General features: G+C 36.8%; 1 protein-coding gene across 1 annotated transcript in view; it reads left to right on the forward strand.

Moving 5' to 3' along the window:
• Positions 1–22809, forward strand: part of CELF2 (CUGBP Elav-like family member 2) — a 547482-nt gene that overhangs the window by 84781 nt on the left and 439892 nt on the right. Inside the window, exons 2-3 of the mRNA XM_042052904.1 lie at positions 9809–9847; positions 10562–10597. The gene's annotated coding sequence lies outside the window, so the exon portion shown is untranslated. The remainder of the gene's footprint in view (positions 1–9808; positions 9848–10561; positions 10598–22809) is intronic.

Here is a 22809-nt window from a genome sequence, read left to right on the forward strand (position 1 = left end):
GTTTGATGGGTGGCCATACTGGGAACCCATTCAATTTGTTGATCTACCACAAGGTCACAAAATGGAAAAGGAAAAAAAAAGAATTTATGGGTTTAAAATCACTTGTTTGAAGTAATAATGCCATTGCATGGGGGAGGGATATTTTAAATGTCACTGCTAACCAGTATTGCATATATTGATCATCCCCATGGTCTGGACAACCACCACCCAGACATGACAGTATAAATACCATAAGCACTCGTTACATAACAAATCTTTCTCTATTTACATCTCAGGATATTAGATTGATCTCCTCTGAACTTTGGACTTTTAACAATCATAAATATTATTGTTTATAATATTTCTCATTCATAGCCACTGCAGAAATACCAGGGATACTGCTGATGGAAAGACCATGACCTTACTTATTATACCACCTGTGTACTCTTGAGAACCCTGGAACTGAAACATTACACGTTGACTCACCTTTTTCTCATGATGTATTGTAACTCCTTAAGGCTAGACTTTTCAATCATGGATTTTCTGAGTTATATCAGTGAACCAGATTTTTAATCTATTCTGCTGTGAGACAAGCTGGTTCTTCTCAAGAAACTCTCAGTCTTTCCCAGTTATTTTTATTTCATTAAAATGAATTTTCTAAAAAATTCCTTTTTCTGCTATGGAGCAGTTAATTCTTAAATAAAATTTTGTTACAAGGTTTTCTATTAACCAGGAAGGATTCAATAGTGTAGAGGGGCCATTCAGGACTCCAGCACACCAGCACTATACACCCTGTTCCCCCCTCCCTCAAAGACCCCTAAACTGATATATAAAATAATCTTAATGATAACCAGGCAATGTTTTGGAGCTTCTGATCACCCTGGCTATTTGGTTTTTTTTTTTTTTCCTATTTCATCACTTTATGCTGGTTAATTGCTAGTTAAAAACCCTGCTGAAAATCATGTCACCTCCTGCAGGAATAGCTGGGGATGTTACAAGAAGTTACAGAGGAAGCTACTCAAAGGTGAAAAGGTTACTCTTAAGTGTCTCAAATGCTTTGAAATCTACTAAGCTAGATCAAGGTAAGGAATTATTATTGACAACAGTTTTGACTGAAAATATTTAATCCCCTTAATTCTTTAAAAAAATCTCTTATTCTTGAGAAGGGGAATGTCATTCCTCACCTAAAGTTCCTGGCACAATTTCCTACTTCTTCCTCTTCATAAAAAGAAGTTCCAGAACACTGCCTCCATATTTTACATATTTAAATAATGAATGTCTACTGAAAGAATGCATTAAAATTATTCTTGGCTTTGGTTACTAGAGAAGTTAACATAAGCTACTTAGATTACTATTATAAATATGTTATTCAAATGTTTTTACCAATGTAAGTCCATATTGAGAGCTTGATCATGAATGGCTTTTGTTCTTCAAGTTCTACTTGACCTGTATAATCCTTTGGTTTGAATTCTTGAGGGGAAATAAAAGTGCATTAAAGAAATCATGCTCTGTATACAAATATTTTTTCATTATTTGCATAACGAAGGAGTATTCTTTCCTATTATGCACTGCTTTCTTCTTACACTGAAATATTTCTTCACATCCAAAAAATATAGAGACTCGAGTCACCAAGGTCTGAAGTTTGACAGTATGTTAAAGTATTTTTACTGTAGTAATTTAAAGACGGCTGCACCAGTTCCTACTTTTTCTGTCAACCAGAAGATTTTTCCAAAGGGCAAAAAATATACCTTGCCTCTTTTGCTGGCCTATGAACAATTTCCCAACTACTTTCTATTAAAAAAAAAAAAAGCGAGGGATGTAAGAAAATGAAAAACTGAATGGAAGTCTAAGAAAGTATCAGAGAAATCCACATTCTACAGAAGAGATTACAAAGTATTTCAAATTTTGAGGAATACCCTGGTACCAAAGTAGCAAAACTGGATTTAGGAAAGGCAGGAGACCTTTAGCATGTCCATAGTGCCATGGAAATTCTTCCTGCCACATTGTCCCTTTTTGCCTTCTAGAGTTTATCCTGCTTAACACTGTTGGTGACATCGCTGCGGTTAGTGATGAAGTTAATTGTTCTGGTATCATTAGTTAATCAGGAGAGATTCCCATTTTCAGATACCCATATTCATTCTCGTAGACGATTATCCTCGGGAGTTTTATAATGGTTCATAGTCACCAGCTGATGGTAATTACGGAAGAAAAATATTTCAGATGAAAGAGAGATGGAGATTGAGTAGATTGAGCAAGGTCACTGAAGAGATTTGGGGATTACTTTCCCAGTCCAATTCCCATTTTACTCCCAAAATATATTCATCTGCAGGATGTATTCTTCCCTTAAAGACAGAAGGCATAAATATTACTGCACAACTTTTGCTTTACTGTGGGAGTGTGGTAGTGTACTGCCACCCTCTGCTGGAATATACATGGACCAAGCAATTTCTCCACCTCCCCATGTCTATTCCGAAAGAACAGTATGGATTCTATTGTATTTTCTTGTTCAATATAGTAAAAACCTAAATAATGTGGAAGGCCAATTTGCTTATCAAAAAAAATCTGAATGTGTTTGTAATAAATTTTATTACGAGACTATTTTCACCTAAGTACATTAAATTCAATTTCTACAACTTTTCCAGAGGAAGTAATGGCAAGAATTTTCTTGGAATTTTGTAGGGGAGTTTTGATGTTACTGGTTGCAGAGCTGTGGTCCTCTAGGGATTCAACTTTATAATCAATATGAATGCACTCAAACAAGCTTCCAGTTATGACTTTCAGCAACACTTTTAAACCCTTCTAGAGAACCCTTAAAATCAGAAAGAGACACAAGATCAACTACTGCCCTTTCTTTGTATGAACCAAGGTCTATTTGGTATTACTCAGGTTATAAACCAGAGTTTCCTACTTTGTTGCAGTGGAATCAGTCTTTTGAGTTACAAAGGCAAACAAAGGATGCATTGAGATGGGCAAGAGTAAATTATTTAAACAAGGTCAAGAGATCAACAATTTTTCTTATATTTTTGCTCTAAAGAAGTACAGTAAAGCCCTTTTCAGATGCAAGAGATAGAACTGAGCACCTCCATTTGTGCTTGGCCATTTTGGTGGTTTATACACAGATAAAAAAAGCTCATTCCTCTCCTAGTACCTAACTTCTCCAAAATATTCAAACCCAACACCAACAGGCTGAAAGTCACTAAATTACTTATTTTTCCATCCTCACTAATGCACAGGATGAGTTCAGCTTCTTAAAAAAACTAAAAATCAGAGCTATTAAGATTAAATTTGGACCATATAGGAGTTACTAGAAGGTCTCAGAACAGGAATATTCCATCATGCTAATTGATTACTGCAATATGCTGCACATGAGGAGAAGGAAAGGAAAAGAATGTTATAAAGATGTTCCAGCGAGTCCCGTCTTTGAGTAATGCAAATGAGGATTTATTGCCAAAGAATTTACTGCTTTTATTCACATTTGGCTCTGATTTAAGGATCTGATCCAGATTCTTGAAACAAATGGTAGACAAAACCTTGACTGTACTTGAGCTAGGCTCTTTACAAAATGAAGTTAACTACTGAAAACAACACTTGGCTTATTTAGGACAATCAGATTTTTGCACCTGGCAGTCCATAGCTCCTGGACAACACTGACTAAAATAGTCCTGTGCTAGAATACTACCATAACCACAGTCTGTGGATGACCACCTAAGGTTTTTTCACAGATAATATTTGATAACTTGGATTTATATTAGGTAAACAAAAATAGAAAACATTAGTTTGGGTTATCACCTATACATAAAATGTGGTTCACATTCGCTTCTAATTTATTTCAAATCCAGGTTGCATTAGTTACTATTTCCATCCAAAAATGCCTTCATTCTGTGTTTGAACCTTAGGTATTGCCAGGAACAAAAACAAAATTGAGGCAACTATAGTGTAAGCAAGGGACAAAACATGGCAGCTTGGGAGGGAAAGTGTAACATAAGGAGAAAGTTGGGTTAACAGTAAAGCTCTCTATTTTAACACCTTCACTAATAATTTGGAATTTAAAATCTATTCAAACAACTAACATGAGAGAGCTTTCAATGAAATCATGGTGACTGGACTTATGAGGCATCTGTGTCATAAACTGAAGTTTAACTGCATTACTTTGGTTGAAGTGCTGAATTAAAGAGAGTCAGGAGGGGGACAAGGGAGGAGAGACAAGAGGTATCACCTCTAAAACCTCTGTAAATCTAACCTCCCCTCCTTCCTGCTGACATCATTAGATTCCTACTTTGCCACTGAATAGTCTCAGGTAGGGCTTTAGCATTTGACAAATGAAGGTAATTTGAGGGTTTTATACTTGTGGATATATTGTAGGACTTACTGTGGGACTTAAAAGCATTTTTCTTCTAAATCAAATATTACCTTGGAAAATAACAATACTGGCAAATGAAACCAGTGAGGTGCCACTCAAGGCTACAGTCCAGCTTTAGTCATGTTGCTCTTTGAGAATCTAAAGCTTTTAATCATGCCAGGCTGCCACATTTTGGGTAAAAATCCATGGGCATTTACTGATATTATTTTGGCCACTGGAGAGTTTACTTACTAATACAACAGAGACTCTTTTGAAGGCATGGAAATTTTTGCGTTATTATTTTTTGAATGCACTACAATGACTGCAAAGTTCAAACCTACCTGAGTTCATACGTGACAAAGTTAACGGAAAATGGACTTAATTCGCAATGATTTTGTGTCTTTTGTTCTTCTTTATTTCATTCGTGTACTGTGTATTAGGACCTGATTCAGTATAAAACCAGAATATTTTGATTGCTTAATGTTTTCATAACAATAGCTTGTGTTGACTTTTGTACTAGTGTTCTAACCTTGAATTAATAACTAAATAAATGAATTCATACATCTATGCTGTTTTCAGTATCCAGTCAAAGCCAATGTGATCTTACCAGAGGGTGTTGGCCAACAATTAACTGCTTAGAGATTCACTCAATAGGGCAATTCTTCATTTTTCAGATGAATTATCGAGTAAATATCCATGAGATACCTGTCTAAAATAAAAAACCAACACCTTTAGAAACTAGTCTTGGGGTTTTTTTCCTCCTAGGTTTCAGAAGAAGCCTAAGGGTTGGTAACAAACATCAAGGGTAATTTCCGGTTCCTTCCTCTCCTCCACATGTATGCAGTTACCTGGCATTGAAAAGGTTTAGAAAGCAAGAGGAGGTAAATAATATATATAGCAGATAATTATAACCAAACAAAATTATAAAATAGCACCAACTAGTTTCTGCTGCAAATAACCACTGGAAAGATGTGCTTTACTTTCATGTAAGTGTGATTTTACGGAGTGCACTGCTTGAAAGCCTAAGCCTTTTGAATATTCCTTCAGCAGTAATATTCCTCCTGTTGACAAATCTTTTAAATACCTTAGGCAAGCATTACTTCAAGCAAATCAGATTTTCAGAGGTGCCATGTGAGAACACATGCATCAGACCCAAATCCACCGGAATGCCGGGGATAAATGGCATTCGTGTTGCCAAATCATAGGAAGATCAGAACTGGTTTTAAGCAGCAGTCTTCCTGGAATGCAGATTCATTTCTCCATAACACCATTTCCCAGACAGATCTATTTCTGAGTACCAAGTTTTGAGTTCATCTTAGTTTGTATTTCTGAACCCATGACTGTCAGCCACATATTTGAAAAGCCATCTATTTCTGAGGCATTTAAACTAACCTGTTCATGGATATGCATGGCTTGTAAACCTCCTTTCATATACCAATCTTAATGAGATTTTGCTCTTCAGCCTTCCAGTTATGGGCAAAACAATCTGGTTTTGTGACTCTTGTGTGTCTGCTTCGAATGTGAAATAGGCTGGCACGTTTCTGTCTCTCACTTTTGTATCTGGGTGACAATTTATGTTATGCAGAGAGAAGCACAGTTTTAAATCAATAATAAAAATACCTTTAACTTACTTTTCTGGATTTCATTTCTTTTCAGGTGTAAGGATAAAAAAAATTTACCAAAGTGCCAGTCTAGAAAATGGAGCTCTCAAAAAAAAAACAAATAACCCCTATATAACTGTTAACAGCAATTTTGTTCAAAGTAAATCCCATTTAATATGGACTAGAGGATGTATAGGCCATTTCCAGTTTAAGCACAATGCCAAACAGCACAATAGATTTTATATTTCCCTCCAGGTGTGTAAATTGTTAATTAACCAAATTCAATTTGTTAAGTGAAGTATAAAGGACTGTATCACGATAATGCTCAGCATTTAACCTTTACCGTTAGCTATGGATTATTAGCAGTACAAAACGGCTTGTGTGCAGCCTGAGAACTCATCCCCAGGCTCCCTGGGTGCTGTCTGTGTACATGCTGATGTGACTGCCTGTGCCCGAGAGACTGCACGTGGCTGACACACTTCTGGCCAGCTGACCCGTGTAATCTGACCTTCTGCACTCTGCACTCTTGTAAAACAAGGCAAATACTCTTAAATCACCATCAGGATAATTTACCACATTTTAATTTGCATTTACAAGAGGTGACAAATGCACTTAGAGTCAAATTCTGTGGAAGTTTATCAAAGAACCTTCATTTACTGGCAGCAACATGTGAACACTGGACAAGATGATTTCAAGAGGTTCCCTCCACCCTAATTTTTTCCCTGCAATCATAACAATTACATAAAGTAGTAACTAAATTGAATCAAAGATTATCAAACAGTGAACTCTGATAGCCAAAAGTAACCAGACCATCTCAGTCGGAGTTATCATCACTATGCTGATGTTACAGTGCATGTTAGAATCATAGAATCAAGGCTGGAAAAGATCTCTGAGATCATCGAGCCCAACCGTTGAATACCACCATGTCAACTAAAACATGACACTAAGTGCCACATTTAGGCATTTCTTGAACACTTCCAGGGAGATAGTGAACAGACAACTTCCCTGGGCAACCCTTTCCAGTGCTTGATGACCCTTTCAGTGAAGAAATTCTTCCTGATGTCCAACCTGAACCACCCCTGGTGGCAGCTTGAGGCCATGTCCTCTTGTCCTATCACTAGTGCTGCATAAGGTTGTTGTGAAGGAACTCTTATCTGAAAGGAAAGGGATTTCAGGCACCAATAAATAAATAAGGTGCCAACACAAAGGAGTTATACTGGAATGTCTGTAGCCTAGACTAGCTAACCTGTTATGTCCCTGAACTGCATGAAGCTTTTAGTGCTGCTGAAGAATCTCTTAAAACTTGCCTGGAGCAAGAATAGATTGTTGAGGAAGGAGATGTGGGAATGGGGATATTACAGAACTCACTGGTGAGGTAGTGGTTATAGCCCCAAGCTTTACAGGTTTAAATCTCTGGATTTGTTATGGGACTGTATCTGTTTCATAATAACATGATGATTTTTCTTCACAGACTGGTGCCCTCAGACAGTTCTGAACAAAAGTCTGACTCTGTTTGTCTGAACTATGAAGGTTGATTCAAACCCAGGAATTCTCTGTTCAGATAGACTGGGAAGCCCAAAACAGACAAACTAGAAGTCAGGTGACTCAGAGGACTTAGTCCTGGACCACTTCCTTATCTCATATTCATTGAAAATTACAAGTACACATGCCCTACAAAGTTAAGCCAAATTAAAATGGTTTTATTATTGATTTAAAAGATTCTAAAACCTCAGAATCACATGCAGAACACTCACAGAGTGTGTCACAAATTGAATTCATTCTTTTCAAAGAAAGGTTTCCATTCAGGATAAGAAAATCAATTTTTTGAATGTAGTAGGCAGACAGATCAATTTGTTGTAGAGCTGTTTTTCAAGGAATCCTCAGGGTCTCATATTATCCAAGTTTAAAAGAAAATTGATCTAATTTAAATTTTTTAAATATGTAAATTATGCTCTCATCTGATTTCTGATGTGAGTTGGTCAAAGACTGGGACTGTGCCACAGGAATCAGTTCACAGTTGGTTTGTGGAGGTTTTATTTATCTTGGTTTAACCTTCATTATGGTGGTATTGAAGAGGCCTTTTGAGAGCCTGGTTCTGTGTGGGCAGGCAAGGAAGGGGATGTACCCTGCATGAGTTGAAAGGGCACAGCAGACAGCAAGGAGGCAAATGAGAAAGACGAAAAATGGATACACATGAAGTGAACAGCCAGTAGGGGAGGAAAAAAGACTTTTGGCTAGTGGCTCATTAATTAATAAACAACTCATAGGCCCCACACCAGAAGATTTCATTTTGGGAGCTTTTCAAGCCAGAATGAAGCATACCTAAACGCAAAAACATAAAAAAACACCTACTGCCTACAAAAAATATGCCAATAATTCTGAGGTTAATATTACCTTTTCACTAAAAAATCCTTGGTAGTTTCACCCTTGCTTTTAGCATGTTCAGGTAGGATCATTTTAACACCAACAGCAAAATTCCAAACATTTGTGACACTGTCACAGTTTAATTGCCTCCATTTTGGGACTTCCTATCACGAAGGTTTAGCTGAAGATTTTCATGGACTGCATATTCAAGTTGGATTATGCTTACCCTGTCCTTAGTCAGAAACCTAAAGCCTATGACTGGGGCATCCTGAGAGTTTCTACATCACTGTCAAACTTCTTTTTCATATGATCTGAAGCTGAAGAGCAGGTATAAGAATACTTTGTATTTAGATTAATGAATGGAAATTAGCTTTAAATATTTTTTATTGTCTGAACAACAGTGATTTTTCTGTGTTGCTCATATCCAAATGCTATTCATTCCCTACGTTAAATATCTTCCTACATAACCATAGGCTCAGGTTTTATCAAAACTTCATTTCTCAAGAGGGATAATGCCAACCCTGGAAACATTAAAGGCCAGGTTGGACTGGGCTCTGAGCAACCTGATCCAGCTGAAGGTGTCCCTGCTCATTGCAAAAGATGAACTTCAATAGTCCTTTCCAACCCAAACCATTCTGTGATTCTATGATATCATTTTCTGCATTGAAGCACCACGTCAGTCACCATAGGGATCATAACAGTACCTACCTCTCTGCGCATCAATAATTTTCTTTCCTTGAAGCTTTTATGGGCACGGGCTGTGTAGGACCTGGGTTATAGATATCATTCTCTGTAGCTACTTATTTCTTTGAATGAAATAAAATTCCATCTAGTCATTTCATGACACCTTTTGAGTTTCATGGTGTTGGTAGTATGATAAGGTTTTGCTTTCTAAATGTAGAGTAGACACTGCAAGTGAGTATTAAGAAACTGTCAAATGTTTTTATCTCATTCGCTTATAAGCCTGACTTTGAGCATGCAAAAAGACCTTTTGAAGTTGGAGGGAATTTGAATGTGACACCCTACATATGCTTTAGCCCAATGTGCATTATTGGGACACTTAATGATTTTTGTCCTGACCATTTTAATGCCCATTCCAGCATCTGTCATGCATGAAATTCCTCTTACTGACACACTTATGTGGATAATCTGGCATTTAACTCCTATCTTTACTGAGTCAGGTGCATTTTGCTTTCATTTTATTCTCAGCCAATACTGTGTTTGCTGATTACCTTTATCAATACCCCTGTGCTAAATTTGAGTATATTCAATGAACAAACTGCACTATAGACAACCTGTTTGGTATGTAGATAAGAACTGGATCTTTGTAATCCCAAATTGTTATTACTTCAGGCCCCAAAAGTGTCATTTAAGATCAAAGCTTGAATTGGTATCATAAATGCAATTCAACAAGGAAAAAATGATTTTCAGATAAATAAAATCAGAATAAATCAACGTAAATTTATAACAGTTTTGCTCACATAATTCAGTGTATTGAATTTAATTTTGTATTTTCCTTTGTTAGGTCTACAAACAGAAAGACCTCAAGGTGTTAGCTGAAGAGGTGAGAGCCAAGTTTTCCCTAGTACTTCAGAATTTCTTAACAATTACTTGATTTTTCTACTGTATATAATAGTAATAATAATAATAATAAAATAAAAATATAATATAATATATATTCTAGCTTCTAAAATCTTATTTACAACTTTGCACATTCTTTTCTGTGTGTTTTATTTTCCTTTAGACAATTTTCATAGTTCATTACTTCTCATATGTTTATTACTCAGTGTTTTACTTGTTTAGGTAAAAAAATAATTAAAAAACACACACAGAAAAAAAACAGGATTAGCAAATATTTTTAGGTTGTAAGAAAGAAAAAAAAGAAAAAAAGTCCTACAGTTTGATGTGAACTGAATGTTGAGAAGCAATAAAATATACATGATGGCTCAGCTCTGTAAATATCCCCAGTTTATTGGTCAGCATTTGGAATATGATTTCTGTATTCTCTTGCCTTCACTTAAATATATACAGATGCAGGCAACAAAGTCGTGCATGCAACTTTAGTATAGTCTACCTATGGTCATGCAAGCTTAACAACAGAATTTGATAAATAACTGAATGGAATTGTGAACCTCCAAACATGGTTGAATTTTACATTTTCTTTCTGTAATAAAGGTTTAATTATTTTTACAAGAGCTGAAGAGCTAGAAGTGACAGCTAATATAAATATTTGCTTGACCATCATTTGGTAAATATATTTTATTGCTTCTTTCCTTAGGTATTCAGCTCTTTTCAACAGAATAACACGGAGTAGGTAAGTTAAAATGATGAATTATTCTTTCCAGTTTCATGTTCTATTTATAGCCTTTTCATTCATTAGAGCTTTTAATTTGTCTTGGGTATGCTAGTTTTCATGCTCCTGTGTATTTTTTATGAAATAATTTATTACAATTCATATTTCTTTCTTTTCAAAATTATTATCCAATTACTTTCTCAGTAAACAAGAATTCCTCCTTTTTATATGAAATGAGCTACCAGCCAAAGCAGTTTCTGATTACACAAGCTAATTTTGAAAGAACAGATAGAATCAAGCAATGAACTGGATAAAAATAATAATGGAGCATACCTTGTTAGATAACAAATGGAACAGACTTTGGAGACAATTAATGCAGGAGATACTTAATGCTGAGGTGTGTTAAACAAATTTTGTCTTATTTATTTGCTGCTATAAATCATGGCTAGTCATCTAAGATTACACCCAGATTACATCACAGTTCTGTAAATATGTGCTGTGTTCTTTACTGGAAACCCCAGCACCCTTTGTAGGAGGACATGTATATATTTATTTATACATAGATGGATACAAATGTAGACAGGTCAATCAATTGATTGATCCAGTAAGGGAAATTGGTCTAACGACATTTAGGATTAATTTTGCTGGACAATACTTGGTAATTTGGTCCAATGGATAAATATTATTTCTTCTACTTTGGATTTCCAAATGAATTACTGACTGAGGGGTCATTACTTGCTGGGCTTGATTCTGTTTCAAGTCTTACGCTAAAGTAGCACTTTTTATCAGGCTTGTTGTGAACAGAGCTGTGTCAGGCCTGGTGCCTCAATGTCCTGCACTTGAATCAATTCTACCATCTCAAGTCTGAGGAGCATCTCTTTACAGTCTAGTTAGAACAGCATGAGATCACTTATAAATATGAGAAAACATCTTCCCCCACTAGCATTGCATCCAACTCAAGTTTAAGAGTCATCAAAAAGACTTCGTTTTACATGTGTACTTTAAAAAACATCAGTACGAAGGTAGCAAAAACTACCAGTACCATAAACAGTCAGCCTTTAGCCTTGAAGAAAGGCTGTCATGAGTTTTTACCTCTTTCTTCAATCTCTGTAGGGACCTACATTATGCAGATTCAACTGTTCTGCTGTGTTCTTCTAGTTTGTATGACACCAGTCCTTCTACTTCTGTTTGTGCTGCAAACTTCAGTTTTACCTAATGCTTTAATAAGAGAAACTTCAGTGGTATTTCTGGAGAAATAAAACCAATCCTCCTAGACGTGTGGATGGCCCTTATTACAAAAGCATTAACCCATTTCATCTGAGTTTCCTGCTTCCTGCTTTTATTTTTCTAATCACATGGATGGTAATATTTCTTGGGAAATGGTAACATATTTGTAAGCACCACATATACTAATTTTTTTTACTTACTTCCAGACACTTCCCTTTATTAACTTTCTTTCAGAGATTTTGCTGCCAAATCCCTCTTGTCTCTCCTCTCTTTATCTGGAAATCATCTCTAGCTGCCTTCTTTCCCTTACTCAGATAAATTGCACCTTAATACTGATCCAGTAAAAAAACTTCATAGTTTCAACATCTTATTTTACTTATGAATCCTTGTGTAATTCTGTATCATTTCTCATCTCCTCTATTCTCAGTTTTCCAATAAGGACCCTTGATTTCCTCTTGAGAGTCTCTACCTTGCAAGAAAGTCCTTTCCAAGATCATTACATTTCGGGCCTTGTGATTTCTCTTAGAGTACCCACTCCCATCCTGTGACTATCTTACTTACTTATGGAGATTATTTTTATATAGATTAGAGCCCTTCTTCATTTCAGAAGTCCTTAAAACAAAAGAGAACCACTCTGCCAGAGAACACGAGTGACACGTGTTAATAAGTATGACCAAATCTCACCTTGCCTGCCTGCTCCTCTTCCCTCTCATGATATATGTATTCAGTTAAGAACAGAAGTTAAAGATTAAAGAGTCTTCTAGGTTAGTAGAAACGTGGTTTACAGTCAATATAGTCATTGCATAATTCTGCATGTTTCATTTGTACGGTGTATTTTCATTTCTCATGGGATCTGTTGCCAGAAAAAGACTTATGCCTTCTGGTATCTGAATCGGACCCTCCAGACAGATCATATTCCAGCCAAATATGACATAATTTACTAATTGCTGTAATATGGACTTTTATTTGAATATTATTTTCTTTTTGGTCTAGTGTCAGGTGTAGGCCAGGGTTTTGTGCTGTGCAAGGCAAAAGATTTAGCACATAGGCAGGTTGTCCTTTAGGATTCGGCTGTCTCAGGATGTGCAATGATGGGACAGAGACAAGCCTTGGAGCACAGATTGGATCTCTCACATGGAAACACAAAGGCTAATGTCATTTTAGCCTGAATGAGTTGGAGAGACGGGGTGGAGAGACACCTGAATGCAGGAACCATGGTGATGAGAGAGCAAGAACCATCCTGAGGAGGAGAAAAAGTGCTGGAGGCAGGTTGTAACAGGATCCAGTGGTGATTTCAAGTGCTTATTAAATCAAACCTCCTCCAGCATAGCCCTGTGATGGAGCCTGGGGACCAGGAAGCTCTTTGAGGAATGATGGTGAATGATCTAGCCGGGTGACAATGAAGATTTCAAGGCTTGCCTGCATTTCATTAGGAAGTTGAGTAAAATCAGCTCATTTCCTGGGAAATAGTTCTGTGTTGAGGATCCAGCATTTTCTGTAGGAAGACAAATATTCTGTTGACAACTTTAACCATCGTTCTTTTCAGATCTTGTGCTATTTCTCTCTGTCATATCCACTCTGCTCCTTGACTTTCAGGAATTGTCATTTTTAGCTACATTTGCACATTGCCTGCAACACTGGCTAGAGGCCATGGATTACAGCCTGAATAGGCGTAGAAATTGAGAGATTTAGGATGGTTTTGTTTCCTATCTATTTAATGAAACCCCTAACTAATGCTGCCAGAAATTGATATTGTCACTTGACTGATCAGCCCCAAACAATTGAACCATAATGCAAGTTTTCATATGTTTCAATACATTTTTTGGTATTGCTGGCATAAAAATAAACCACAGCAAAAAATTAAATTGCTAAATGCAGGTAGTCCATACCCAGGCATAGTATAATCGCAACTGCTGACACTCTTGTCCTTTCTTTTGTGGCAAAGCTGATTTAAATTTAAGTTTAGTTCACACTTTTTAATTTATTTCTCCTTTTAATTTCCTCTTTTCATATAGGGAAAATTATGATCTTATGAAGCTGACATTAAGTGATCAAACAATATTGAACAACCTAATGAAAATCTTAAGCAAAAGTCATTGTGAATTAGGTATTTGCTAAACTGACAACACGAGCCTTTGTAAACCTGATATTGTTCTTATGTAAACTCATGAATGGAGACTTTCTCAAATAAATTACTTAATAACATCAGAGTCATTGGCTGAGTAAATATATCCCAGGGGCGCATACTAAGATTCCTGAATTTAAATGTTCAATAGAACTTCATATTTGTCACCTTTACTAACGAGTTTTTCCTTATGAAATCATTATTAGCATGAAAAGGTTAAATTTTGTATCTAATTTCTTGAATTAATGCTGTTTGAAGACCCTAAGGGTTTGAAAGTTCTTTCACTGGAATTCATCATTTACATAATTTTCATAGCCCCAACACTTTGCTCTCTGCTATGAATGCACATTGTGGGGTTTTTATGCATTAAAGCAGCAACTTCTATTTTTCTCTACACAAAACAATTAAGAGAAGAATAACAGGTAATAAACATTTTTAATCTTTAATATTACATTAACAGTGAAGTGCCATATTTCATGCTTTCACAACCATATTGCACGCTGAATGACGCATTTTTTGGTCCCTCACTATGAAGATATGTGATTAGAGAAGGAAAAACCATTGAGTTATTTGAGATCAGTGGAGCTTTCCATCATTTCCTGCTTGAGATACTTGCAAGTGCACAGCAGCATGGCCAGATTTTTAAGCAGACTATACCATATTTTCTCAACTCTACATTATCATAGTTCAGCCATGATCTATGAATGTTTATTTTTTTTGTTGCTAATGTAGCTTATTATATGGGAGATTTATTCTCTTTTAAGCTGAAACCAGTGCAGCACAGTTTCTGACCAAAATATCTCTTGATGTTAACCTCTCTTCTGCCCGCTGTTATTAATAATAATTTTTATTAGTGTGGCTCTTTTTCACTCAGGGTCACAGACATATGGTAGACATAAGAAACACGTGCAGGATGGACCCAAACCTGAAAACCAAATTAGATGCAAAGATAGATTTAATATCTGCATCCTTTGGGCTTAGCACAATGGCTGCTAAGAAAACATGCCAGTCCAGACAGTATTTTGTGCAGAAAAACTGAACTTAGCTCTGTGTCAGGGCTAAACTTGTTTGACAACAGCCTACAAATAATTTTTACATGGTAGACAAATCTGTTCCGCAATTTAACAATGTGCATAAGAATTTTTATTGTTGTTGTTGCTGCTGTTATTATTATTATTATTATTATTACTCCTGTCTCTGTACAGTGAAAACACTAATGCAAATGATGCAACCTGGTTTGTGGCAAACTTTTGATTAGGATTCAATTTGAGGTGAAGATTCCACTCTTAGGTATACACTTCTCACCCCAGTATGGGTATTTAAAAAGCCCACATAAGATGAAATAACTCTACCGACTGTTTCTCCCCTGGCTGGGATGGGAACACACTTAATGGAATTAATCCTGTATTTTCAACATTGAAATCCTAAATCTGAGGCCAAATCTGATCTTTGAGTTTGATTCATTTGCCCATGTATTCACATCTAGTGTTTTTTAAGAAGCCTAGTGTCATGTACTCACATGATAAAAGAATTTATGCCATCTTCCTACAGCAGCCCCTGGAATTAGTCTCTTCTATCCCAGTTCAAAATGAAGAAGCAGCTTCATGAAGTTTAAGCTGAACATAATTTACCTTGCTTTTCTAAATGCAATGCAATGAGGTGAATACTGATTTTTTTTAAAGCCAGTTTATTGTGTCTCAAATATCCTCCAATCTTCTTTGAAGTTTGTGTAAAAACACACTCTTGTTTTTCTGTAGAAGTAAAACCACACATCTGTGTGTTTTCTTCAGTCACAAAACATCTAGAAATAGCTTCTTGGTGCATTATCTAGATTATTCCTATTGTTTTCCAATAGCAGTTTCAAGTGTCATGTTATGTGTTAATCTTGCTGTTCTTCCCGCCTAGGGACAATACCAAAGAGTCTCAGGGACAGAAAAAAGAGAACAGTCTTGAAAATATTCTTAGCTATTAAATCCAGATGTTACAATTTTTGCTGATCAATGTTTGATGTAGAAAAGTCTTAAATCAAATACTGACACAGAATGAACCCATGAAACCCTGTAAGTCTGTCTTCTGAGCACCAGCAGCTTCCTTCCAAACCTTGTCCAACATCTTCTCTCTGGACAAATCACTCTACTTGACAAAGTGGAGGAAGTCCAGTCTGTGTGATCAACTGTGTACAGTTTTAAATTTCCTACAAATCATGTTAGTGCTTTGAAAACATGTGGTACTGTAGGAATGAGCCGTATTGAAGTTATTCATTTTGGACTCCAACTGAACAACCTCAGAACAGCTTGTTGGAAGCCCCTGGCACTTAGCTACAGTCAAATTTGATGATGGCTTGTAATATGTTTGTCAAAACGAGGTCAGCCATTTGAGGCTTCTCACTAGCAACCTTCCTTTTCCATGAGCCAAATCACTGCCCAGATGCTCGTAGAGTCTCATTACCGTAATGCCAACATGTTCTCCAGGTTCAAATGTGGGGTTTGCTGTTGATCCAAACATACACTAAAGCCATTGAAAAACTCCATCAAGGAGTGCTATGCTGCTCACGGATGCCAAAATTCAACTGGCTTAGAATTTTGAGGGATTTTGAGCCATTTGCTATGTCCTAACTCGCCGTGTTGTAAATTCTGGTTTTGAGATATCAGACATTAAATGAATCTAGATGTTTGGGCTTGTTTGGCCATTTCCAATAGCTAAACCGCCAAACCAGCACTTTTCAAAGATTCCCACTAATTTTCATGGACTCTGAGTGCAGGTATTGGAAAACCTGCACTTGACAGTGCAATCTACTGAGATTCTAGCCAATGTTGTCACCCTGTGATGATGTGCTCTTCAGGCATACTTGTTTGTCTCTGATTTGCAGTATGTCCTGGTAACCCCAGCACTCTCCTTTTTTATCCATTCCAACAACAATGGGCTCAAATTGAAAAAAAAAGGACTCATGAAACTCAAATATTTATCCCATAGTAAGGTTTGACTGATTATAAATTAGAACTATTTGGACTGATTTTAGGATTTTATGGAAATATATTGCCTCTGTGTAAACCAAAGCTATGAAAAATATGACTAATGATACCAAGACAACAGTAGCTACATAATCCTATCTATCTGTTCTAGCTTGAATAACTCAGAGATATGTTCCATTTCACTACAATTAGGCCACTGATTTTAGGTTTGTTGACCTAAGCCTCATCTATGTATACATCAGAAGATCTTGAAGGCATACCAAACTTGTGTTTCATTAAATCATCCCACTATTTTCAGGTTTTTAAATGCGTTTATTAGATAGATTGAAAAAAGATCTCATTTATTAAAATATCTCTCAGTGTTGCATTTTTCCTTTTTGCACACTAGTATCATGTAGTTTTACTGCTAAGAAACACACACTTTGCAGGAAATTTTACTCATTGGTGTAGAATTGTGTCGTAAATTGGAAGAGAATATTCACAAATAGAAGGGAGTATTATTTTTTCTACATTGTTTTCTGGTAATTTTGACCTTCTTTTCCTTAGTTTTTTACTTTTCTTGCCTTAGTTTTTGACTATCCTTTCCTTAGTTTGAGTACACAGTAAACTTCCCCGTGTCATTTGTTGTCACCATTGTCATTTTTCATGTGTGACACACACTTTGTCTTTCATCTATCCAGAAAAGAGAAGATGGACGGTCAGGAAAGATTTCTTTTATTCTTATTCTGCTTTATTTTTGTAGCATACAAGTTCGTATTTTTTCAGGGGCTTTCATTGATTTGAATTGCTGTAACAGGTACTTAGTGCAAAGTCTGAGCTTGTACAGTAATTAAAGTGAGAGAATCTCAAGCTATTTAACTTAATAAGGGGAAGTTAACTGACTTGATCAGAGTCTAATACTTGCAGAGGGAAGAATTTCTGATATTCATTGACTCTTTAATTTAGCAGAAAAGTATATAACAAGATCCAGGCAATGGAAGATGAAGCTTGACAAATTCAGAGGTAGAAATAAGATACTCAGAGTGTAATTAACTGTCACATCTTCCCTACAGATGTGCTAGACTCTTTGCTGCCTGCAGTTTTGAAGTCTTAAAAGTATTCTGACAAAATCTCAGTATTCAAATAGAATTTACTCCCTGGTTGTGATGATGACAAGCTGAAATTCCTGATGTATATTTTGTAGAAGTGTAGGAAAGTAGCTTTACAAGCCTTATTGGGTTTTACCCACATTTATAGCAGAATCCTCCACTGAAGTTCTGGTTTCTGGTGAAAATTTTATTGGTGAAAATATATATTATAATACTATAATAGTAATAATAATGATGATAACAATAAAATTATTTAATAATTTATTAAATAATAATTTTAAATATAGAATAGCCTAGAATGTAAAGGCAGTTATATTACTGTGCACTATGGAGACACAGGTGCCTTCTTCTAAACAGCCTGACTTTGACAAAGCATGGTACATACTCCAAGAGATTAAAATAACACTATGAATGTGTATTTGATTTCTGGGTGGAAAAACCCCATTAATATCAGCCTCTACTCATGAAAAAAACATGTGTTCACCCCACACACGTTAGAAGTGGGATTCAGGTCTACAGCTTAGACATCTAATTTGAGCCAATTGTCAAGCTATGCCAAAATATCCTTCATAAAGTCAACAGAGGAGAGCTTCCAGAGACATGTCCTGCCTATCTAAGTTTAGGTTTTATATCAAAGCCCTGGGCCAAAAACACTTTCTGAAACAGCCTATTTCTCTTGTTCAGCTGTGTAATGGTTCTAAGAGATTAAACTTCTAACTTCAGTAACTACTTAGGATTTCAGGAAAACACATAAAGTAGATCTCTGATGACCTTCAAAAATTGCAACGTCCCATTTGCGTTTTGCTCCCTAAGTAATTGGGAGTGCTGTCTAGATACAATACTTGACAGACCTTCTCTTTTTGTCTTTGAAATGTCATTCCTCTTAAGTAAGCTCGTTCTTTTAAAAATTTTTGGAGGGATTTGTCAGGCTAATTGTAGGCTTCTTGGGACAATTATGCTCAATTCACTTTACATCAAATAAAAAATATATATATAATTGTTTTCAGAGCATGATTCACATCCTGTAATGCACTGCTAGGTATGAACTGCATTCTAATGATGTCTATTTTTCCCTATAACCACTAAGTTGGGTTAAGGAAATTCTTTAGGGTTTAGATATTGACACTGCAAATATCTGAAGTTAGATCACATGATCTTCCAAAGGTTGCCATGCCAAGCTTCTTCATCTGGTTAAATTATAAGGGGTTGAACAGAACCACATGTAAATCAACACATCTTGAAATAACAGTAAATGAGTTTTTTACTGCATTGCATGCATCATTCATTGACTATTTTAATACAGGAGAGAAATCCTGTGTTACACAAAGGCAAAAAAATGGAAATAAATTTTGAACACAATGTAGAGAATGTTTTTCCTGAATAAACCCTTAATATGAAAACGGCACATGATATATGAAGTTGGGACTCAGAACAGGATTATTATGCTTTGGAGTGCACACATGACATTTGGGTACTTTTAAGTGATTGACTGTTAAGAAACCACATCCCATCCCTCTTTCTGCAAATGTGCTCCCAGAGTTCATATCTTGGAAAAGTCCTGGGTCATAGGTGTAAGAACAAAGAGATGAGGAGAAAGGGAAAAGACGTTATCCATAAGGTCATACGGCTTCTTTTCATTTTGAGAGAATAGGTTTTTAAAGTAAGAAGAGGATTTGGAAGAGAATATCAAAGCTTTGAAGGCAGAGATTTCATTTTTAATAGGGATCTGTAGTTGAGGAAAATGGAGGTATTGAAATGTGCCAGGTTTAGAGGCACAGACATTGGGACTAGCCCGATAGAATAAAGAGAAGGGGAAGGTTGGTAGAGGATGAAAAGAAAACATAAACAAGTCCTAGGACAAGGTTGGTCCTTTACATTGAAAGACTTTAGAATGAAAATGAGGTCATCCCTCAGTAATCTCAGACCTCAGAGATAAAGGAAGAAGTTTGGAGAAAGGAAGATTTCCCCTTGGTCATAGAGGGTTGGCTTAGAGGTCAGCTAGACAGGTTTAACACCCGTAAATCAGTAGGCCCTAATGGGATGCACCCATGGGTGCTGAAGGAGCTGGCAGATGATGTTTCTAAGCCACTTGCCAACATCACTGAAGAATCATGGCAAACAGGAGGAGTACCTGATGCCTGGGGGAAGGGCAGTGCTACTCCCATCTTCAAAAACAACAAGGAGAACCCAGGAAACAACCAGCCAGCCAGCCTCACCTCCATCCCTGGAAAGGTGATAGAACAGGTTGTTCTGGAGATAATCACCAAGCGTGTAGAAGAAAGGAAGGTCATCAGAAGTAGTCAGCATGGATTCACCAAGTGGAAACCATGCTTGACCAATCTGACAGCCTTCTATGATGGCATGGGAGGATTGGAGGGAAGCATGGGAGGCATGGCATGGGAGGGTCAATGGAGTGCAGTGGATGTTGTCTACCTCCGTTTTGGGGAGATTTTGACACTGTCTGCCATAGCATCCTCATAGGTAAGCTCAGGAAATGAGGGCTGGATCAACGGACAGCGAGGACTTGGCTGAATGGCAGCATTCAGAAGCTTGTGATCAGCAGGGCAGAATCCAGTTGGAGACCTGCAGTCAGTGGATTTCCCCAGGAATCAATACTGGGTCCAGTCTTATTTAACTTGTTTACCAGTGATCTGGACGGAAAGAAATTACCCTCAGCAAGTTTGCTGATGACACGAAACTGGGGGGAGTGCCTGATACACCTGAAGGCTGTGGTGCCATTCAGCAGGACCTTGATAGGTTGGAGAATTGCACATAGGAAAACATAGTGATGTTCAGCAAGGGCAAGGTCGTGCACCTGGGGAGGAATAACCCCAAGTACCAGTATAGGTTGAAGGCTGACATACCAGAGAGCAGCTCTGCAGAGAAGGACCTGGAAGTCTTGGTAGGTGACAAGTTGACCATGAGCTGGCAGGTGAGGGTGGTATCATATCTATGATGACTATTGAGATCCATACCCCAGCAACATCTGTAGAGAGCTCTTTTCCCACTGAAAACCTATTAATCAAGCAGATATAATTGCATCAAAGTATGATTGGCTCGTCTTATTGCAACTTTAAGGCCTTTCACTCCTTCTGCCTTGGAAGCAAGTGAATTTAGTTCAACTCTGTGCTTCTGAATGGTTTTTCAGGAGTAAGTGGCTTTGAATTTCAGTCTTGATACAGTTTCAGAGCAGAAACTTCCTAAGGGTTGGCTCTACTAAGTAAACACAGCAGGAAATCCAGCTGTGAGTTGCTCTGTAGGTTTGGCTGTTTGTTGAAAATATCTTTTGAAGTTCTCAGATTCATACCCTATCACGCTAAAAAGCAACACCAGGTAGCATCTCCTGGCAATGCTCATGTACTTGCTAATAAGGACTCCTCAAAACTAAGTTGCTGTATACAATTCTCAACTGGTGGAACTCTTATAAAGTAACTATTTGCATTTTATTTCCACCAACATGCGATACAATTCCACACTGCTCAGGTAAGACTGCATTTTTAACCAATAAGATTGTACTTTTACCCAAAGCAGAAACAGAAAAAGAGGCCATTTCCTATTGTGAATCTTGTCACAACAATTTGCTTTTGGCCCATTTCTAGGTTTTATTTTCTTAGAACGCATAAGAGCTACCAGTCTGGGACATTTGAAAATGTAATTGAGCTTGATAGCAAGTGATACAGTTAATTCTGTTGGTAAATGTTGTGCAGTGCTAATTGCTAGTTCTAAATTTAACAATTAGTTTAGAAAATCTGAAGTGCAATTTATAATGGGATATAAGCTGCAGGCTTCAGCTTGTACTGGCTTTTTTATTATTATTACTTATACCCATTTAAGAGGATGCAGCTGAAAAAATTTAACCAAGAATCAAGATGCATGCCTAATTTAACTTCAACCAAATTTGACTATAGATCTAGTAAATTTGCTATGGCTGCAAAATATGTTCTAACAAATTGAGCTTGTATCAAGTCTTCTGCTTTCTACAGTTTGTAATTATACATTAACTGATATTGTCATCCTAAACTTCATTAAATTCTTTAAAATTGTCATTGATGTTTTCTATCAGAGAAGTAGATTTGTACAGGTCTGTGTGTTCTGCCCCCTTTTAAAGAAGAATGTTGCCATATTTTAGCATATGGGATTTTGAAACCTGGAATTACTCATGCAGGTTTTGCTTTGGACATTCTACAGTACAAATGTCTTTGACATAATAAAACATTAGCAGGAAGGATACAAACCTGAGATGATAAAATTAAGTCATGTTTTCCTCACATTAAAGATTTTGTGTTGCAGAATCACTTGATAGTTGAAGTTGAAAGAGATCTGGAGACCTTTAATTCACCTGGAATTGTTCAAGGCCAGGTTGGATGGGGCTCTGAGCAACCTAGTCTAGTGGAAGGTGCCTCTGCCCATGGCAGAAGGGTTGGAACAAGATAATCTTCAAGGTCCCTTCCATCCAAAACCATGTTATGATTCTATTCTATTCTATTGAACCCCCTGCTCAAAAGAGACTCAATTATTGCAGGTGGTCCAAGAATATGCCCAGAAATGTTTTGACTTTCCCTAAAGATGGAGACTCCATAACCTTTCTGGGCAACCTGTTCCAATTTCATGACACTCACAATAAAAGAGTTTAAATGGAATCTCCTGTCCTTCTATTCGGTTGTGTGGCTTCTCATTCTGTCACCTAAGCCTTCTTCTCTCCAGGCTAAATGATCCCAGCTCTCTCAGTCTCTCCCTGTTTAGAAAGTGCTCCAATTCCTTAAACATCTCAGTGGCCTTTTGTTGGACTTGCTCCAGTACCTCAATATCTGTCTTCTGCTG

Source organism: Corvus kubaryi, unplaced genomic scaffold (genome assembly GCF_017639235.1).
Source record: "Corvus kubaryi isolate FWS band 111438036 unplaced genomic scaffold, C.kubaryi_AGA036_p1.0 135, whole genome shotgun sequence".
Lineage (NCBI taxonomy): Eukaryota > Metazoa > Chordata > Aves > Passeriformes > Corvidae > Corvus > Corvus kubaryi.